The following is a 19425-nucleotide window of genomic DNA, read 5'->3' on the forward strand; positions in this document are numbered from 1 at the left end:
GGCAATGGGAAGGTTCTTTTAGCAACTGCCCTCTAGTCTCTGCCTTTTAATAAACAACATCCTACATCTCCTTTTAAAAAAAAACATCTTAACCTTTCTGTCCCTCATCAGCTAACATATCATCTTTGGCTGCCCTTCATTAGGAAAAGTTCTGGTTTGGGTGTGAGGGGGGGGGGATGTTTAGCATATTTAACCTCCTCTCCCAAAATGAATCAGCTTGATTGTTTCTGGTCTGTTTTTCTTTCTGTTCCACAGAAATTACTTCTATGTGTGATCACCTGTCTCCTTCTCAAGTAACTCTGGTCCATTCTCTTGACTCATCTTCACACTCCTCATTGAACTCAGTACTGCATTTGTTAATATCAAGACATAAGTTTCTCCCTGTGCACCATTGCACAGTTCCCTAGTGCGTTATAGAATTTCCCACCTACGCGCACACTTTTACTCCAACCCTGTCTGTACCAATGATTCAATTCATTCCCTTATTCAAATGTGACTTATCTTTATTTGTGTCTCTCCACAGTACTCTTCCACCACCCTCAGGGAAGAGGCTTCCTCCTCCTTTGTGCCTGACTGAATTCCAGGCCTTATCTCAGATCATAAAGTATAGATTGGTCTTCCAATTCCTAACTCATCCTGTCTAATAAAAGAATCAAACTTGTGCCCTTAGATCTTTCTAACTTCCCATGTTTTCCTCCAAGCTGTATTCTTCTTTACCATACCTTACTATATGTGTACAGGTTGATACAGGTAGCTCACACACATGAACGAGATTTTTACAGCTGTCTAGGCAATGTAGACACATACCCTTCCATTCATTTTAATCCTCTAGACTGCTTTGAAAATCCCAGCCTATGTCTTTTACTTTGTATAACATAAGCTGCAACATAGAAGTTTCCTGTGATCGCTTTTTATCAACAACGTTTTACCAACATGGAAATTGTGATGTATATCATGCATCATGAATAGCTGTCCCTGCAGCAAATTCACACGTTAAGGTTTATCACCATACAAGCACCATTACTCAAGGGCTTACTGATCATTCAAAAGAGCCGCTTTGTTTACAAACTTATCAGTCATAAATTATGTCCATCCTGCACTAACAGAAGTAGTGTTATTGGGCCTGATACACACGACAGCTTTTTCAGTGGAGTTACTCCTGATTCACATCAGTGTAAATCAGAGCAGAATCAGGCTCCTTGTGTGATGTGCTTAAGGAAATCTTGTAGTCAATGGGAGCTTTTCTGTTGATTCAAACGTGACAAGGATTTCCCCCTATCTTGAATCTCTTTTAAAGATGATTACAAGGATGTTTGTCTCAGCATCAAATTCACTTTCGACTAGATAAAATGGGCAATGACTTCAGTATATGCTCCTGGTTCCCAAGCAAGCATATTTCTGTACTTAACATCTGAGACTTGTGAATATTGTGGATATAAAACTTCTTCTCATTCAATTAGTTCACAAACTACTATTTTTATTAGTGTGAAAACCTGCCATATGCTTTTTATAGTGAGCATACTAATCTGAAAGCTGACCTTCACAGTACTGTCACTGGTTATGCGCAAAGCTGACTTTGTGGGGAGCATTTTCACTGGTGGTATCAAAAGCCTTCAATAATTAACATTACTATCACATATATGCATTTTTTTCTTTAGTTGTAATAAAAGAAGTTTCCTCCAGAGCAAACAGAGAAAAAAAATTAATTGATCTGACACTGGCGCTATGAAGATGGACTTTAAGGAATCCTGTTTAAAAACAATACAAATTAAAGGAATTTGGGTGCGCCAAATAATTAAAATGGGTATTTAACCAAGCAAATGCAGCCATATCCCTCCCTGTCCTGCTTTATGCAGACTTGTAAATGTTAAATGTTTTTCAACGTGTATGGCGCTACAAGGATTTAATTTCAGAATTTGGAAGAACAGCAGGATTAATCTCAAACTTCCTGTTTTCACTAGTGGGATATGAAGACACAGTTGAAAACCTGTAGCTTTATACTGAATGAGATGGGGAATCTGGGTGTGTAAGAGAGAGTGAGACTATGCTTACGCTTGGAGCTAGGGGCGTGACGCCCAGCTCACGTAGACATACTTGTGCTAGCTCTCACCGAGTTAGCACACTACAAATAATAGTGTAGCCATGGTAGCACAGGCTGTGTCGCGTGGCAGCCCAAGCTAGCTGCCCCAAATAGAAACCCACTGGGACCCTGGGGGTACGTCCTCAGGGTGGCTAGCTCATTCCATTGCCCATGCTGCTGTGGTTACCAAAGCCCTTACAACTCCCGGAGGCTAAGTCCCTTAGCTCGAACTGGTAGAGGCCTGAATTTTTGAAAACGAAGGTCCTAGGTTCTATTGATTAATGCTGCATGTATGCAACTTGTCTGGAAGTCATGTTGTTTGTGCCTAGGGAGTTAGAGACATTTGTGCTTTATAATTTCATTAATTTGACCCTCTTTCTTTGCACCTAGCTATCAGGAGAGTTTTTCAAATCCTGCAAAACCTTTTCCCAACATCAGAGCAAGTTGATAGTTTACTTTCTGAGTCCTAGATAGTATCAAAGGCAACTCCAAACTTGATCTTGTGAATTGCTGATTGCCCTCAATTCCTGTTGAAATAAATGGGTCCGCTCTTGTGAGCAAGGGTTAAGCCTTAAATAGACAATCTGTCCCAATCCTCTTCATCTCTACTCCAGTCCACCAGCTCAAAAAAGGAACTATGGAGGGAGCCAAACAATATACTCTAACAATAACAATGTCCTCCTCTATTAAATGAATAAATAAAATGAGACAGGAGTATGAAACAAAATAACTTCTCTGTGATCCCATTAAAGGCACAGAGGAGAAGACAAACATTTCAGGGAGGAAAGGTTTTCCCCCTGCCGTAAAGGCCACAATAAATATGTTTGTTGAAGAGAAATAAATGTGAGGAGGAGACATACACACTTGATGTTAAAGAAAGCCTGTTCATGTTTAATTCTTTGGAAAAATTGTTCAAGAGCTGTTCATCCATGTTAAAAGATATTACCCCTGTAATACTACCAAGGTTAGCAAGAACTATGGGGGTCAACTAAATAAGCACTGGTCACTCGTGTTTAAGTGCCTCAAGGGCAGCTATAATTTACAGACCCAATTTTGCCAACACATCAACAACATTTTTTTTAAAGAAACAGGCCAGATCCTCAGCTGAGGTAAATTGGCCTGGGTACATTAAAGTCAATGGAGCTATACCAGTTGGCACCAGCTGAGGATCTGGCCCAAAGTGCATATCTTTGGACATTTGGGCCACTTTCACACCTTTAACTTTATCTTCTAACTTGTGGATTTACATACCCCAGTATTTTTAATATGCAAATTTTAACAATCAGGATGCAGAGTTAGCTTAATTTGAATAAGAGTGTACTGGCACTTATTTTATTCAAACTGTGTGAAAATCTGAAATACACAGGAGGGTCAGCAAGGGCAGAACAGATCCCTTAGTCTACAGCAGGATTTATTGTGATTAGGCAAGCTTTATGCCAATCACAATTATTATCATGGAAGTGGACTGGTATTTCAGATCAGGGAGCCAATTTAGAAAGGAGATTTGACCAGATGGATGTGAACGTAATAGATCTGTATTTTTATAAAAAAGGCCACACTGACCTAATGACAAGGTTTCTTTTTTTTTAAGTGAAGATTGATTTCATGATAAAACACCACGTGCAGGCTATGTAATTTACAGGGCCCAGCAAAAGAAACAGGAGTTCCAGTAAATATATGGTATGGGGAGAAACAGGGAGATGTTGGCTGAAATGGCAGAGTCCAGACTCTGAAATGGTAAACTTAGTTCTGAGGCAGGGCTAAGTTTGTTCTTAACCTCCAGTGATGGAGATTCCATAAACTTCGTAGGTAATTTGTTTCAGTGCTTAACTACCCTGACAGTTAGGAAGTTTTTCCTAATGTCCAAACTAAATCTCTTTTGCTACAAATTAAGTCCATTACTTCTTTTTCTAATCTCAGTGGACACCGAGGCCAATTTATCACCCTCCTCTTTGTAACAACCTTTTACATAATTGAAGACTATTTTATCTCCCCATCCCCAACCTTCTCTTCTCCAGACTAAACAAACCTAATTTTTTTTCAGTATTTCCTTGTAGGTCATATTTTCTAGACCCTTAATCATTTTTGTTGCTCTCCTCTGGACTTTATCCAATTTCTCCATCTTTTTCCTAAGTGTGGTGCCCACAATGGACATAATGCTTCAGTTAAGAAGAACTACTTCTCACATCTTGCTTTCAACACTCCTTCTAATACATCACAGATGTTCACCTTTTTTTGCTACAATATTACATGGATGACTCATATTTAATTGGTGATCCACTGTAATCCCCAGATCCTTTCCTGCATAATCCTTTCTAGGAAGTCATTGATCAAGACTTCCCAGACCTGCATGATCAAAAAACATAACTGTGTATAATAGAGATGGACCTGAGCTTCAAAACTTGTCTTTTGAAAACCTCAGCTGTTGGGGTTGTTGAGATCTGATATTTGCTTTCACCTATTATGGGGAGGGAGGCCAGTTGTTAAAGCTGGGCCCTGATCTGGCTTTATGACTCTGAATGCCATCGAAGATAAGGGAAATTTCCAGGATTTTGATCTTGATCTCTCTTTCTAATATTAGTCTGTAGATGTATCTATATATTTGCTGTCTACCCTCATATACCTTGTCTGTGTGTGCACACGTGCACTGAAACTTTTTTTTATGTTAGTGATCAACCAAGGGACCAGCAAAAATCAGTGGCCTAATACAAATGAGTCCTTACATTAAAACAAATTGCAGTGGAAATCTTGGGAGTGCATTCAAGTGGTCATTTTAAATAGATTGCAGATGAGAGGTGTCCCTTAGATTTCAGTGTGTACATGTATCTCACATCTTGCATACTCCAGGTCTTAGCCTGTTTGCGATGAAAACGGTCACAAAGTACACATAGTCTAGAAAGAATAAAATTTAAAAACCTGACTAGTTTTTATTGCAGCATATTGCACAATTCTTGTGAAATGAAAAACAAACTCAATGAGATGATAGTTATCAAATGGAATGGGCTGTATTCTGAGGTTCTTATTCAATTTTTACTTTGGCAAACCCCTATTGAGTTCAATGGGAGTTCGCTTGAGAAAGAACTTTAGGATTTGGCCCATTGTTAGGCTTGAAAGAATATACACTGTTTATCAGAAAAGGAAAAAAGTCCTTAAAGCATAGACCCCCCCACAACTTCCCATCTGTGCAGTAATATCTCAGAGGAAAAAGGGGGTGCTAACTGGATTCCAGAGATTTGTCACCGATCATTTCATTAAGATAGCAGAGTCCTCCTCCCCCCTGAACAGGCATTGGGATTTACGTACAAACACTACACCTCAATTTCTTCCCATCTCTACTGCCAGGCACCTGGGAATCCTGAGTATCTGTAATGCCCCTTCTCTGCTTTCTGGCTGTGCAACTCCAAGTGAGCCAAGTTGATGGGGGTATCTTTAATTAGCAGCTGCCCCATGGAACATAATTTAAGGGGTATCTCTCCACCATAGCATTGTGAGCAGTACGAAAAACTAACAACCTAAGGCCTTTTTTCCTGTTGGGTGCAGATTATGTGTGCCCAACAACCCCCAACTTGCCTACACATTCTGCCAACTCCCTTTCCCTTGTAGATCTGGAGAGCACTCTCCATAGAGTCTGGACACAGAGTTCTGCCACAACAGCTGACTCTTTCCTTCTGTGCGGGGGGAGTGTGATCTGTGCATGGAGGGTCTGCTCCATACACAGACTGGGGTCACTGCAAGTGCAAGTGTCTGAACAAATCTAGTAAATAAAATGTAAAAAATCTCCAGATCCTGTATAACAGCCAGTAATGGCAATAAAGGTTTCACATTATCTACCTTGTCCACATTTCCTCCAGGATCAATACAGCTAAGCACATCTTCCGCATGCTTCCATAAGGAGACAAATATAAAACTTACTTTCATCAAGTGAATTTTAGATATCAGCTTTAAAGGGGGCGGGGGGGGGGGGGAGCGGAGGTGAGTGGAAAAAAATATCAATACCATGTTAGAATTACATTATTTGGAACAAGGATGAATGTGATGGTGCAAAGTCAAAAGGATTTACTCAGCAACTTTCCATCTGTGATAAATGATATTTGCTAAAATATGGCTTGTGCAGTGTGTTTTACTAACATGTAACTTCTTTCAATTGGATATTATGAAAGTGTCGCAATGTTGGACTAACCTGACTGGCTCTATGGAGGGGGAATATTAATACCTGATATGAGAATGCTTTCACATCAGCAAACTTCAGGTCAAATTTTAGTCTTTTGAAGAGTCCTTTGCAAAACCTTGCAGATTTTGGGTGATCTTGATGGATAACCAGAACAATAGAATTTCTGTCAGACTCTAGCGATGGTCCTGCAGAGGTACAGGGCTGGGACTCAGGTGATGTGTTCTTTTCTGGTCTCTGCCTGTGTGACCTTCAGCAGTCACTTAGGGGGAGATTTCAAAAACACAAAGAGCAGTTAGGTGCCTAGCTCCCAATCACATCTTTTTGGAAATCACTCCCTTTATCTCTCTGTGCTTTAATTTTCCTATCTGTAAGATGGGGATAATAGTACTTCTCTGCCTCACAGAGGTGTAGTGAGGATAAATGCATTAATGTTTGTGAGATATTACAGTGGTGGGAGCCATATAAGTACCTAGATAGCTCTTGCTTTGAGCTTTTGGGTTGATGTGTATACAATGCACTGTGGACAGGCTCCTGACCCACATTTTTACCAAACACAGTCAAGGGTAGATTGTGCCTATTAAGCATTGCCTTGTGTAAGGGGTGATGAGTAGCTGCACCAGCCGAGCAGGAGCCCTGGGGAGGAAGCCTGACTCAGAGTCACGGTGTCTCCCTTGCTCCAAGGGAGTAGTAATTTGCTCCACCCCCTCACCCAGGTGTAGTATACTGCTCCCCACACTTATGCAGTCTCGGCTCTACTGACTGGGCACCATCCCATCCCTGCCCATTTGCTCACAGGGGCAGCCATGATCTGGTCCTTAGTGTTTCCCCAAAAGAGAGATCAATGGAGACATATGCACTTTTGTGTTTATCCAGTACCTTGTTCTGGCTGCCCCGTCTAGAATGTTTCAGAGTCATCCTTTCATTGGCTAGAACCCCAACCATTGTAATAAATGTGATGTGCATTACAAGGCAAATGCATAATCTGTAGGTGTGGAGGCCCTCTTTGCACAGCTTAATTGATGTGGTTGTGCAGTGCAAGGTGTGGCTTGGTGTGTGGGTGAGTGGCAGAGGCACATATCCCTTCAGAAATGCAAAGCCCTCTCCTAGAGAGAGTTCGTCATGGTAGAGTGAGTGATGGGCAGGTATGATGAGAGGAGAAGGCCCAAAGGGCTACTTCATGCATCGTCTTGTTCTTCCTCCCACCTCCACCCCCATATGGGGCCCTTGTTAGAAGTACACCGGACTATATCAGCCGTTCAATCAAACTGAAATACAGTATTTGGGAATACATTTTCACTCTATTTAGCAAGCTCTATGTCCAAATTATTATGCCATATCCTACGTTCTTATATGCAGATCTGAGAGGAGAATCTGACCCTTAGCCACGGTCTACACTACAAACTTATGTCCGTATAATTGCGTCGCTCAGGAGTGTGGAAAATCCACACTCCTGAGTGACGTAGTTATACCAACCTAATTCCCAGTGTAGACAGTGCGAGGTGGGGGAAGTGACGGATCTATGCTGATGGGAGAAGCTCTCTCCCAGGCATAGGTAATGCTCCAGCTGCACTGTAACAATAGGCAACCCATCAGTTACCGTCACACCAAAATGTTTACGTGATCAACAGAATTTTAATTCACAGTCCCACACTGACACACTCTTGTTGTTTTTAGGTATTTATTATTCTTGATATTCTTATTGTTGTATTTTATTTGTTGTCTAGAGAACAGTATGACATTTCAATAGAGAAATAAGATAGCAACTAATGGTAGAGCTGGTTGAAAATGGGAGTTTCCATCCCACTAGAAACTGCAATATTTCAAAATTTGCTTTCATTCCAAATTGGAATGAAAACGTAAAATACAATTTTTTTTCATGGAATGGAAAGATCTGAAAAACTATGATTCAGACTCAATTAAAACATCATTTTGATGATAGGCTAATGTTAGAGCTGAAAAAGGGCTGTGACTTTCTTCACGGGAGTACAGAAAACGTTCTAATGGTCCATTAGTTTTGATTGTCCAGTCTCCAGTTAGCAACTCATTTTCCCACAAACCCCATAAAATGACCTGACTTTTCTGTTTGCAATACACAAATGTTAAGGAAATCATGTTGAGTTTATTTCACATCTTAAACCTATAACTGCCAAGGGCAGATATAAAATGCAACTCAGAGTATTTTATACGCTGTGGAATATACAAATTGCTGGAAAATTACAGGTGCAGATACTTAGACTCTCTAGGACTCTCGACATGTCATTCTGCAAATTTCACAACACAGGTGGCCTTTTTATATTTATGGATGACCTACAGTTTATGATTATATGACAATGGAATTCAGCTTAGAATAATGAAAAATTGTAAATTAGCAGAAGAAAATCATTTGTGAGCAATAGTGTTTTTGTCTTTTTAACCACAAGTATAAATGTATCTTATTTCATGGGGGGAAGTGACTATTTTTTATTATTTATTTATGAAAATAGATGTGTGGACTTCTAGAATAAATTCTAGCATTTAGAAACAGCACATGAAGTAATGAGACAAATTCAGAGTGGAAACAAGGTGTACATTTTTAATAGTGAAAGTAAGATGGAAAATATCATAGTGCCTCTATATAAATCCCTGCTATGCCCAAATCTTGAATACTGCATGCAGGTTTGGTCATCCCATCTCAAAAAAGGATATATTGGAATAGGAAAAGGTTCAGAAAAGGGCAACAAAAATTATTAGGGGTATGGAATAGCTTCCACATAAGGAGAGATTAATCAGACTGGAGCTTTTCAGCTTGGAAAAGAGATGACTAAGGGGGGATATGATAGAGGTCTATAAAATCATGACTGGAGTGGAGAAAGTAAAAAAGGAAGTGTAATATACTCCTTCTCAGAACACAAGAACTAGGGGTCACCAAATAAAATTAATAGGCAGCAGGTTTAAAACAAACAAAAGGAAGTATTTCTTCACACAATGCACAGTCAATCTGTGGAACTCCTTGCCAGACGATGTTGTGAAGGCCAAGACAGTAACAGGGTTCAAAAAATAACTAGATAAATTCATGGAGGAAAGGTCCATCAATGGCTATTACCAGGATGTGCCGGGATGGTGTTCCTGTTTGCCGGAAGCTGGGAATGGGCAATGGGATGGGTCACTCGATGATTACCTGTTCTGTTCATTCCCTGTGAAACACCTGGCATTGACCACTGTCAGAAGACAGGATACTGGGATAGATGGACCATTGGTCTGACCCAGTATGGCTGTTCTTATATTCTTAAGTTATCCATTGCAGCAGTTTACCAAGCGTCATGGTGAATACTCCATCACTGACAGTTTTTTAAATCAAGATTGGATGCTTTTCTGAAAGATACATGCTCTAGGAATTTTTTCAGGGAAGTTCTATGGTCTGTGTTACAGGAGGTCAGACTCGATGACTATAGTGGTCCCTTCTGGCCTTGGAATCTATGAATCTCTTATGCCAAAGGAGGTTAAAACTTAGAGTGAGTTTCAGAGCCTGTTCCTGCCCTTCACATTAAGTAGTATCTTACTCCAGGAATAATCCCATTCTAGACTGTAAACTCTTTGAATCAGAGACTGCCACTTTATCTGTATTTGTACAGCACCTAGCCGTATTTTTATTTCAATATTTATTGAAATAAAAATGTTCATTAATAATTATTTGCAGGAATACTCATGGAATAAAGTACTACTCAGTAGTGCTGGTCAAGAATTTTTTGATTAAACTTTTTTTGTTGGAAAATGCTGATTCATTGAATCCAAAATATTTTGTGGGTAAAGGTTGATTTTAACTAATATCTCCTTTTAAAAAAGTTAGAAAAACATTTTGAAATTGTCAAAACATCCTTTTTAGAGGTCTGAAGTGTCTTTACATTTCAAAATTTAAGTTAATTTATAGGAAAAAAGAGTCATAACAAAAACTTTTGATTGACCTGAACCAAACTTTTTTGAGGGGTTCAGTTCACAGAAAATTTTGAGATATCAACTTTTCATCTCAATTTGGACTGAGAAAATGTTTTGAATCTCAAAACTATTTGCAGGATGGGAAAAACATTTCCAACCCAGCAATACATACTCAGCATGAATAAATGTGGCAGAATGAAGCCCAAATGGAAGTGAACAGATAATATATTGATTTTTATGCAGAAATCTTTTGACTGTCTCTTTTGCCTTTTGGAGGAATGCATTGTTAGGCTCCTTTAAAAAGGGGACAAGCAAACCAGGTCTTGAGGTCTTCTTTGATGCAGCTTGCTGAAGATGACTTTATAAAGCCAGAAAGTAGAAAGCCATTTTAAAGTGATTTGCGAGAAGGATGTGTACCTCCACAGAGAAACCTTCACTTGGGTCATTTGGATTTCTCTCTCTTCCCTGGAAGCAGCTAGTCAAAACTGTCTGTATGCAACAGAAAGATAAAAATTTCAATTAGGTTGAGTGCTGTCATAAGCAGACTACATGAGAAGGCTTGAGATAATATGCATTACATATTGATGCCTATCAGCACTGAGAACACAGCCATGTTTTATTCCATGCCCCTTTTGTAGGTTTGGCAGCAGTGGCACCCAATAAAGGCCTAATCATATTAATTTATGCCCCTATCAATTATGCATTCAGATTCCCCCGATAGCTTGTCAGTTTTTATTCACTATTTTCTGAAAAATACGCCTATTACAGTTACTGAGCAAATAGGAGGACTGTCAAAAACTGAGATTTAAAGAATATTACTTAAAAGGGGTGGGTTTCTTTAATTTATAAATCTTGTATTATGTGTCATGCATTTGTTAGTTTTAAAACAGGTGACAGTGCGGGGACAGATGTCACACTAAGGACTTTCTGGAGATGAGGAGAGAAGTCTGCTTTCAAGAAAAGTTTAATAAAGTGGTGCTTTTTAAAGCAAAGTGCGATCTCTGGTCTGCAGATGTAGTAAAAATGTATCAGCTTTGTTATTTTAATGTGAATTTGAATGTGTGGCTCTCAAATGATGTGCATCAATGAAGTATTTTTTAAAAAGTAATCATTTTCAGTTCATAAACTGATCTTTTTGGTGTGTGAGAAACTTATATACTATAACTAGTCACTAAATTCAGGGTCCTCCTTGAGTGTTGGTAAAGGTAGTAAACAGAATGTGTGTATAGAAGGACTGTGTGAAGTGCATGAAATTGCACTCTTTACTACCTTGTAGTGGGCACCTTGTCTCCTGTACTGTACAAGTCATTTACAAATATCCAAATGGCACTGAATGCTGAGTGGCCAATCCTTGCATACCCTGTTCATCTATAACTCTCGTTCAAGTCAACAGGGCCATTGAGTTTTGATGTGAGTTTTGACATGCAAGGAATGCAGGGTCAGGCCCTTCACACATGGTGCGGTGCTATAATGTGCCTGATCCTTCTGCAACTGAAGTCAATGACAAAGGTCTACATTTTTAAAAATGGTCGCTGATTTTAAGTGCCTCGGTTTTTGGGTATCTCAAGATTGGCACCCAAAATAGGTAGTAACTTTTCTGAAAATTTGGCCTTGCTTCCCCATTGGCTGACCAAGGTCAGACCCTATGTGTCATTTCAGTTTACATAATTTAGGAAGGCTTATTATGTTCTATTTTATCAACACAAAGTCAAGCACTTTGACTTCAGGAAAGTTACATCCTCCAAATATATTATACTAAATTATCCATATGTATGAAACTAATTAAATTTACAGGACTAGATTTAACCCTGGGTTATGAGGAGTCCTGAAGCCCAACCCAGGGAGCAGGACACCTGTTGGCATAAAATCTGTGCAGAAGGGCCTTGTGACAGCACCAAGCAAATATAACCTCTCTGTGTGCCTACACCTGGTGCAGTGCTGGCCAGAAAGGGGGTGTATGGTTTGTTTGTGTTTTTTTTACATCGCTTCTTTGAAAGGGATTTAAGTTTATCTCCAAAATACAGAGGCACCTTCTGGAACAGACCCCATGATCTTTTGAGAAAGATAAGGTGGGTGAGGTAATATCTTTTTTTGGACCCACTTCCAATATTATCTCACCCACCTTGTCTCTCTAGTATCCTTGGACCGGCATGGATACAACTACACTGCATACACTCATGACTGTTAGGACACTGGAAGTGTATTTTTGTGCTTGCTAAAATTAATATCCAAGGAAAAAATGGGTCTTGGCACTAAAAGTCACATGTTGTTTACTCACTTTTTCCATACTCTTTATACATGTTATTTGTAGTATTGTTCTTTACACCACTTTCTACTCCCACCAATCAATCCAAAATGCTGGTGCCAAGAACATCTTCCTTTCCCACCACCCTGACCATCTCTCCCACACTCCCTGCCTGCTTGAATTGCTACAATAGCTCCCCCCTCTTCTTCTCCATTAAGTTCAGGCTTCTCCTTTCCATATTTAAAGCACTCTGGCCCTGCTCTCAGATTGTCCTATACCACTTCACACTCCCTGTGTTTCCACACTCCTCTCCTGACAGTTTCCTTGAGGGAAAATACTTTTGTCCTTACGTGGGGCCCCTTGCCTCCTTAGGTGGAAAAACTCAGAGGAGGGAGTTAAGGGAGAAGGGAACTCAGTGACGAAAACCTTGCTGAGTTTTCTTATGAGATGTTTCATGGGTGGGTGAGGTTTGCTTATCTTGGAACAGATAATAGGGTCAGCCCAGAAACCCAGATTCACAGATCCTGGGCCATTAGTGGGAGACCTAGACTAGCTACACAGAGGCACAGGGCTTCTCACAGTCTCTTTGTCCCCTGTAGGTCCTGTTTCTGTTCCCTGATGGTATGAGTTCAACGTAGCTATGCTGACATGGTGTCTGCAGCTAGTGGCTTTTTAGAGGGGTTCCCAGCCTCAGGAGTGGGGGATATGGGAAGATAATTCATCCTGTGGCTGTTTTATCTTTCTAGGCAAAATTCAGCAGGACCCATGTCCCCTCCCACACCCTGCCTCCTCCTTGTGTGCTGAGCCTCAGAGCATCTTTGGCTGCTGCAGAGAAGGCTACCCTCTCCTTACCACGAAAGGGGGAGATCTGAATGTGGAACTTTGTGATACAATCACACCCTCAGTCCTCACTTTGGCAAAGCTCCCATTGGCTTTAATAGGAACTGTGCTTAGATATCTAAGGACTGGGCTCTTTGTTTCCTTTACTAACTCCTGACTTTGTGCCACATTTCACCTCTGTCCATATACTAAGGTAATTAAGGTACAATGAGCCCACATCTGTTGTATAAACCCCCTTCCTCTCCTCCTGTAAATCCTCCTATCCTGGGAAGTATTCCAATTACAGTGACCAGGTAGCACCCTGTATTGTACACGTTCCATTGTATTCTCTCTCCTAATAGAATCCTAAGAGCCTAAGCTCTTCAAGGAAGGGACCTGTTGTTTGTTCAGCAGAGTTGACCATTTATACAGTTCCTCATACACTTATGTTGCTATCTAGAGCATCCTCCTGTTAATTTTAGATAGGCCTGACATATATTTATATATATATTTATATTTGCACTTTTACAGCCTTTTAAATCCTCAAAGCATCTTACATATATTAACTAATTAATCTGAACAACACCTCTTTGACATAGGTAGTTATTATCCAAATCTTACAAATGGGAAAACTGAGAGATGTTAAGGGATTTGCCTAAATCCACAAAATAAGTCTGTGTCAGATCCATGATTCAAACTGACGTGTTCCTGGCTTTTCATTCCAGGCTCAGATGTCTGCCTATGTCACCATTTTCTTTCTCCACTGATGGGTGGTTTGTAATACTCATTTCAATAATTCCATAAGTCTGCCTTAGCAGTTGCCTTCCTTTCAATATTAACTATTTTTGGGTTGTTTCCCCACCTCCATATATCCGATACACCTGCCTAGAAAACATGAAATTCTTCATAAGTTGCATATGGAATCTGCAGTTTCAATTAAAAAATGTGTGATAGGAATTCAGAGGGGATATTTATAATACCAATAGTACCATTAGGATAGAATCCAAGGGGATTCTCCTGTTCCAATGGAAAAACTGCAGGACTAGATGACCTCCTGAGGTCTCCTTCAACCCTAGTCTTTTATGATTCTAAGAAGAGGGCAGCATTATCTCCTGTAAATGTAAATAAACTTGTTTGTCTTGGTGATTGGCTGAACAAGAAGGAGGACTGAGTGGACTAGTAGGCTCTAATGTTTTACATTGTTTGTTTGATTTCAATTTTGATTTTTGATTTCAATTACAACACAGAATACAATATATATGAAAATGTAGAAAAAATCCAAAATATTTAATACATTTCAATTGGTATTCTGTTTTTTAACAGTGTGATTAAAACTGTGATTAATCGCAATTAATTTTTTGAGTTAATCACATGAGTTAACTGCACTTAATTGACAGCCCTACAGAAAATATGTAAATCAAAAAAGTGATGAAGTAATAGTAAGCTGACAAGACCTGGCCTGATCCGCTAAAACTTTGACAACAATTGGCAAGGAGGAATAGTCCAATTAATGGGGTGCCTCTGGGCAGCTTTAGCTTACATGACGGGCACTTCTAACACAAGATCTTAGTGCACTTGGCAGCATTACCAGGGTAATAGTCATATAAGGATGAACAGTTTCTCCAGTGTACTAGTCATCTGCAGGCTCCTCTTCATCATTCAGCATGGATGTCTTTCTGTTTCACCTTTTATTTTCTGTCAAAAGTATATTTATTGTGGCAATGTACAATATAATCCGCTTCTTTGCTTCTGTCTGAGCTCCCTTCTCACAGTACTTCAGGGTATTAATGGAGTACAGGATTCTGTGTTACACATGTGCCTTCTTAAAGATCCCCATTTAAGACTGCAGTGCCCTTGGGCTACTGGTGGTGTTTAATAACTTTCTACACTCGTAGTTCTGTCTTCATCATTACACTAGCTCTTTTTTACCTTGGTATATAAAGATCTTAAGTGTTTCCCTTGACCAGTGGCCCAAGGATTATGCAGTGGCACAAGCAAGAGAAAATATAAAAGCTACACCTTTTAAACTATTAGAGTGGAAGCACCAGAAACAGCCACATGAGTAAATTGTACTAAAAGGCACTTCTTCTCTCCCGCATCAATATAATATGAACCAATTAGCTATACAAAGGAACCTACAAAGGTTAGAAACATAGAATATAAATAAATGAGATTCATCTTGGAGAAATAGATATCAGAGGCTGATTTAAGTGATAGGATACATATCACAGTTAGTAGTTCTTCAATTTCGTATCTGAGTTCTTTTGGAACTTTTGAGTGAATACCATCTGGTACCAGTGACTTATTGCTGTTTAATTCATCAGTTTGTTCCAAAACCACCTCTATTGACATCTCAGTCTGGGACAGTTCCTCAGATATGTTACCTAAAAATAATGGCTCAGATGAGGGAATCTCTCTCACATCCTCTGCAATGAAGACTGATGCAAAGAATTAATTTAGCTTCTCCACAACTGCCTGGTCTTCTCTGAGATAAAGCACAAGATGGGGTATTAGTTGGTGACTGCCACAGACTACCAAATCATACTAGGGAACAGGAAGACTGGCTCCTTAAGCACCTATCTATAATGTTGGGGCAGGGAGAAGCTGTGTGATCCTGGGGGAACTTCAATTTGAGTAACATATGCTTGAGGTCTCATGCTATCATTCCCTCAACCCAGGGAAATTCTATATTCGATCTCATTGTGACAGTTAAAGAAGAATTGATTGCAGAACTAAAAAGTAATGATCACATTTATAATATGCAAACAGAATAAAGTCCAAAACAGTACTAGATATACTTGGAGCTATAAAAGCGCCAATTTCAGAAAGCTGAAAATAATTATGAGCCAAATCATCTGTAAGGAAGAATTTAATCAGAAAAATGTGAATGATAATTGGGAATTGTTTAAGAATACATTAATAGATGCCCAAAAAGTCACAATCTCAAAATCAAGGAAGAAGGCCGTACTGGTTAAAAGAACTAATCTGGTTTAGCGGGGAAGTGAAGACCGCTATAACAAATTAAAATAAATACACACATACACATATAAGAAAGGGGAAGTGGATAGTAATGAATGTAAATCAGAAGCTAAGAACTGTAGAAAATGGATCAGAGCAGCAAAGAGACACAAGGAGAAATCTATGGCCAGCAGAGTTAAGGACAAGAAAAAGTTTTCCGTGTTTACATAGTATAGGTGCAGTTTAGGAACCAGTTTTTGAAAGTTTGGCCCCAGCCTTCCAAAGGCACACAATCTCCCAGTATTGCTGCCGGGGCAATCCCACCTTTCCTTTTCCCTTTACACAGTCCAGCCTCGTAGGAGCTGATAGTTGAGCTGACAGTGTGGTATATGCTTGTGAATTTTGTGTTTGTGTGAATGAGAGACAGAACACCGGGGAGACCAGGAAAACAATTGCTTAGTAGAGTTGGCCTTTAATTGCACGCTGAATAAACTGCATTGTAAACTTGGAAGAATAATAAAAGGGGAAAAGTCGAGCTGGGGAATTGCTTACTAGAGATGGTCCTTAATGAAGGTATACTGTACAGATGTACCCCTTTTATAGGCTCCAATGCTATCATAATAGAAAGAAAACCTCTTTATGCAATTTCCAACCAAAGTTTCGAAACTGTTCCCTGTCTAGAATTCCTAAACAAAAGGAAAATCCTACCAAGACCTGGGGGAAAAGCACATTCTCTATCCTTGATATACTTTACCCTATCTTTACATGTTGACCTTGTTTATGTTTTCAGAAACTGGATATAGAGTTGTCGAGTTGGTCAATAAACTAATCCAGCCATCAATAAAACACACCTTCTTGTTTATTAATACATGATTAAAAATGTATATGATAAAAAGATATTGACTGCAGCAGAGTTTGGGTGACAAGAACAATTATGGTTTCCAAGCCTAATCACTACATGAGCTGTTTAACCCAATGAAAGTCAATAGTCTGTTTATGAACAACCATGTTTTTTATTTTAAGTACAGTATTTGAATTTTATTAGGATTCTCATTCTTTCTTCATTTACTATTGTAACTTGTACAAATCTCCAGAATGAAACAGTCAACTGATAAAGCAGAAATGTAACAAAAGTTTTATGCTTATTGTATGACAAAGCTGTATATATGTGCAAACTGTATTTGCTTTCATTATAGATCTCTATCTGCAATTAAACGAAGGTGATAATTCAGTATTTTCCATTTTTCAGTATATTATTAGTTACACAGTTGATAAGCAGGTTTTCAGATCCTCCTAATTTACTTATAATCCATTTTAATAATATTATTTTAGGCTTAATTTTACAGCACTCAGGTGTAGGGCTTAATTTTTATCTTATTTAAAACTGTGTAAATCAGTGGAGTTACACCAGTGTAAAACTAATGTGAGATTAAAATCAGACCCTGTTTTTTTTCTGATCAAGTGAATTTCAGCTTTTTTACTCTTTACCACATAGTCTCATTGTACTTTCTCTTCCAGTAATATTCCATAGAAACCAAACCATTCTGTAATAATTTGAAAATCTGAAATGAAAAGGCGGCTAGAGGAGGGATTTTTAAACACAACTCAAAGAAGCAAATCTCTACATTTTATTCCGCATTTACAAACAAAACTGAGTCAAAATATAGCTTGTTTCTTTAAATCTGACCCACGTCAGTAGTGGCCAAAAGTAGTAAAAATCTGAAGTGTGTTCTTTAGCCTTTGTGAAACAAGGAAACTCTAAGAGACCATGGTGATGGGCTTCAGAGAAATTAGATCCATCTACTTCCTTGTGGCCAGGTGCCCATATCACAAAGGATCCCATCATGCTTTGTGGCAGAGGGACCAAGCAAGGGATTAGGTAAGGAACCTGAACTATCCCTTTAAACTTGCAAGGTTGAAGGTTCAGTTGTAGGGTTGTGTGGGAGACTTGCACTTCTGCTGCCTGGTTGGTTCCTGTTCTGTAGCTAGAAACAAGACTTCCAGACTGCTCAAGAAAGATGTAGAATTAAATTCGTTTTTTAAAAAAACATCACCACAAACTACTAACTTGTTTGACAGGGCAAAACGGGGATGTGTGCATGGGGGGATGTATAACCAGATCCAAAAAAAAGAATCCTGTCCTCATCCCTGAAGTGGCTACATTTTATTTTACACTACATTACAAAATAAAATATATACAAACTTTTTTAAAAAAGTATTTGCTACTTTCTAGAGGCTTGATTCAACTCCCACTAGAGATTGGAAGGATGGTCCACTAGATAAGGCACTGTACTTGGACTGAGGAGACTTGAGATCAGTTCTTGGCTTACCCACAGGTGTATTGTGTAACCATGAGCGAGTCACTTAATCTACTCTGTGCCTTAATTCACCATATGTAAAGTAGGGATAGTGCTTCTTTTCCTCACAGAGGTGGTGTTAGGATTGTGAGGCCTTTAGGAAGCATATAAAAACATAGAAATACCTGGATAGCTAAGAATAACATCAATAGGAGTCTTTCCGTTGACTTCCACAGGGATTGGATTGGATCCAAGCCACATGGAATAGCTTCTCCAGTGAATGCATAATCATGTTGTCATCTCCACTTCTGTCTTAATTTAGGGGCTTGGATTCTGAAAACACGTATCAGGCATGGTGCTTACTACCATTAGTAGTCCTGTGGAAGTAAATATTTGCAGAATCAGGCTTTTAAACTGTAAGATCTTCCTGGCAAAAATCTTTTTTTATCACTACTCTAAAATGCCATGAACATCAAGCAATAATAATGACTAGCACTTACATAGATACACCTTCCACCTATTTATGGCATCTTCTTAATTCACTTGTCGGGTAATTTGGTAAACACCTCAGTATCAAAACCATTTGTTTAAAAAACTCTCATCCTTTACTGTGCTCAAATTTGTTTATTTTAGGCAATGGGCTAATTTGATCACTGGCGATAGTTGCCATTTAATGAGGAAGAATGAAATTATGAATGAACTGAAAGAGGAAAGCAATCAAGGTACTCACGTGTTCCTAAATTTTATTCTGAAATTGTTATTGACATTATAAGCACTATTTTGCTACACACTCTGGTATCATCTGAGAGCTGATCCAACAAAACTGAAATCAATCAGCCTTTCCATTGACTTAAATTAGAATTCAGGTCTTAAGTCAATGAGTTTGGGGGTGGGGGGGGCGGGGAGAAGGGAATTATTACACATCTTCCTACTGCAGAGTCCT

At 39.1% G+C, this 19425-nt stretch overlaps 1 long non-coding RNA gene across 2 annotated transcripts in view; it reads right to left on the reverse strand.

Annotated features, from left to right (window-relative positions):
• Positions 1-10364: 10364 nt before the first annotated feature.
• The window catches only part of LOC140909492 (uncharacterized), a 43776-nt gene continuing 34715 nt past the window's right edge, over positions 10365-19425 (reverse strand). Inside the window, exons 3-4 of one of the 2 annotated variants that reach the window (XR_012158238.1) lie at positions 18668-18859; positions 10365-10652 (exon numbers count right to left, since the gene is read on the reverse strand). This is a non-coding gene — a long non-coding RNA (uncharacterized lncRNA). Of the gene's footprint in view, positions 10653-17799; positions 18860-19425 lie in introns of those variants that run through there. The other variant, XR_012158239.1, reaches the window with a different exon arrangement.

This window comes from Lepidochelys kempii, chromosome 3 (assembly GCF_965140265.1).
Source record: "Lepidochelys kempii isolate rLepKem1 chromosome 3, rLepKem1.hap2, whole genome shotgun sequence".
In the NCBI taxonomy this organism is placed as follows: Eukaryota; Metazoa; Chordata; order Testudines; family Cheloniidae; genus Lepidochelys; species Lepidochelys kempii.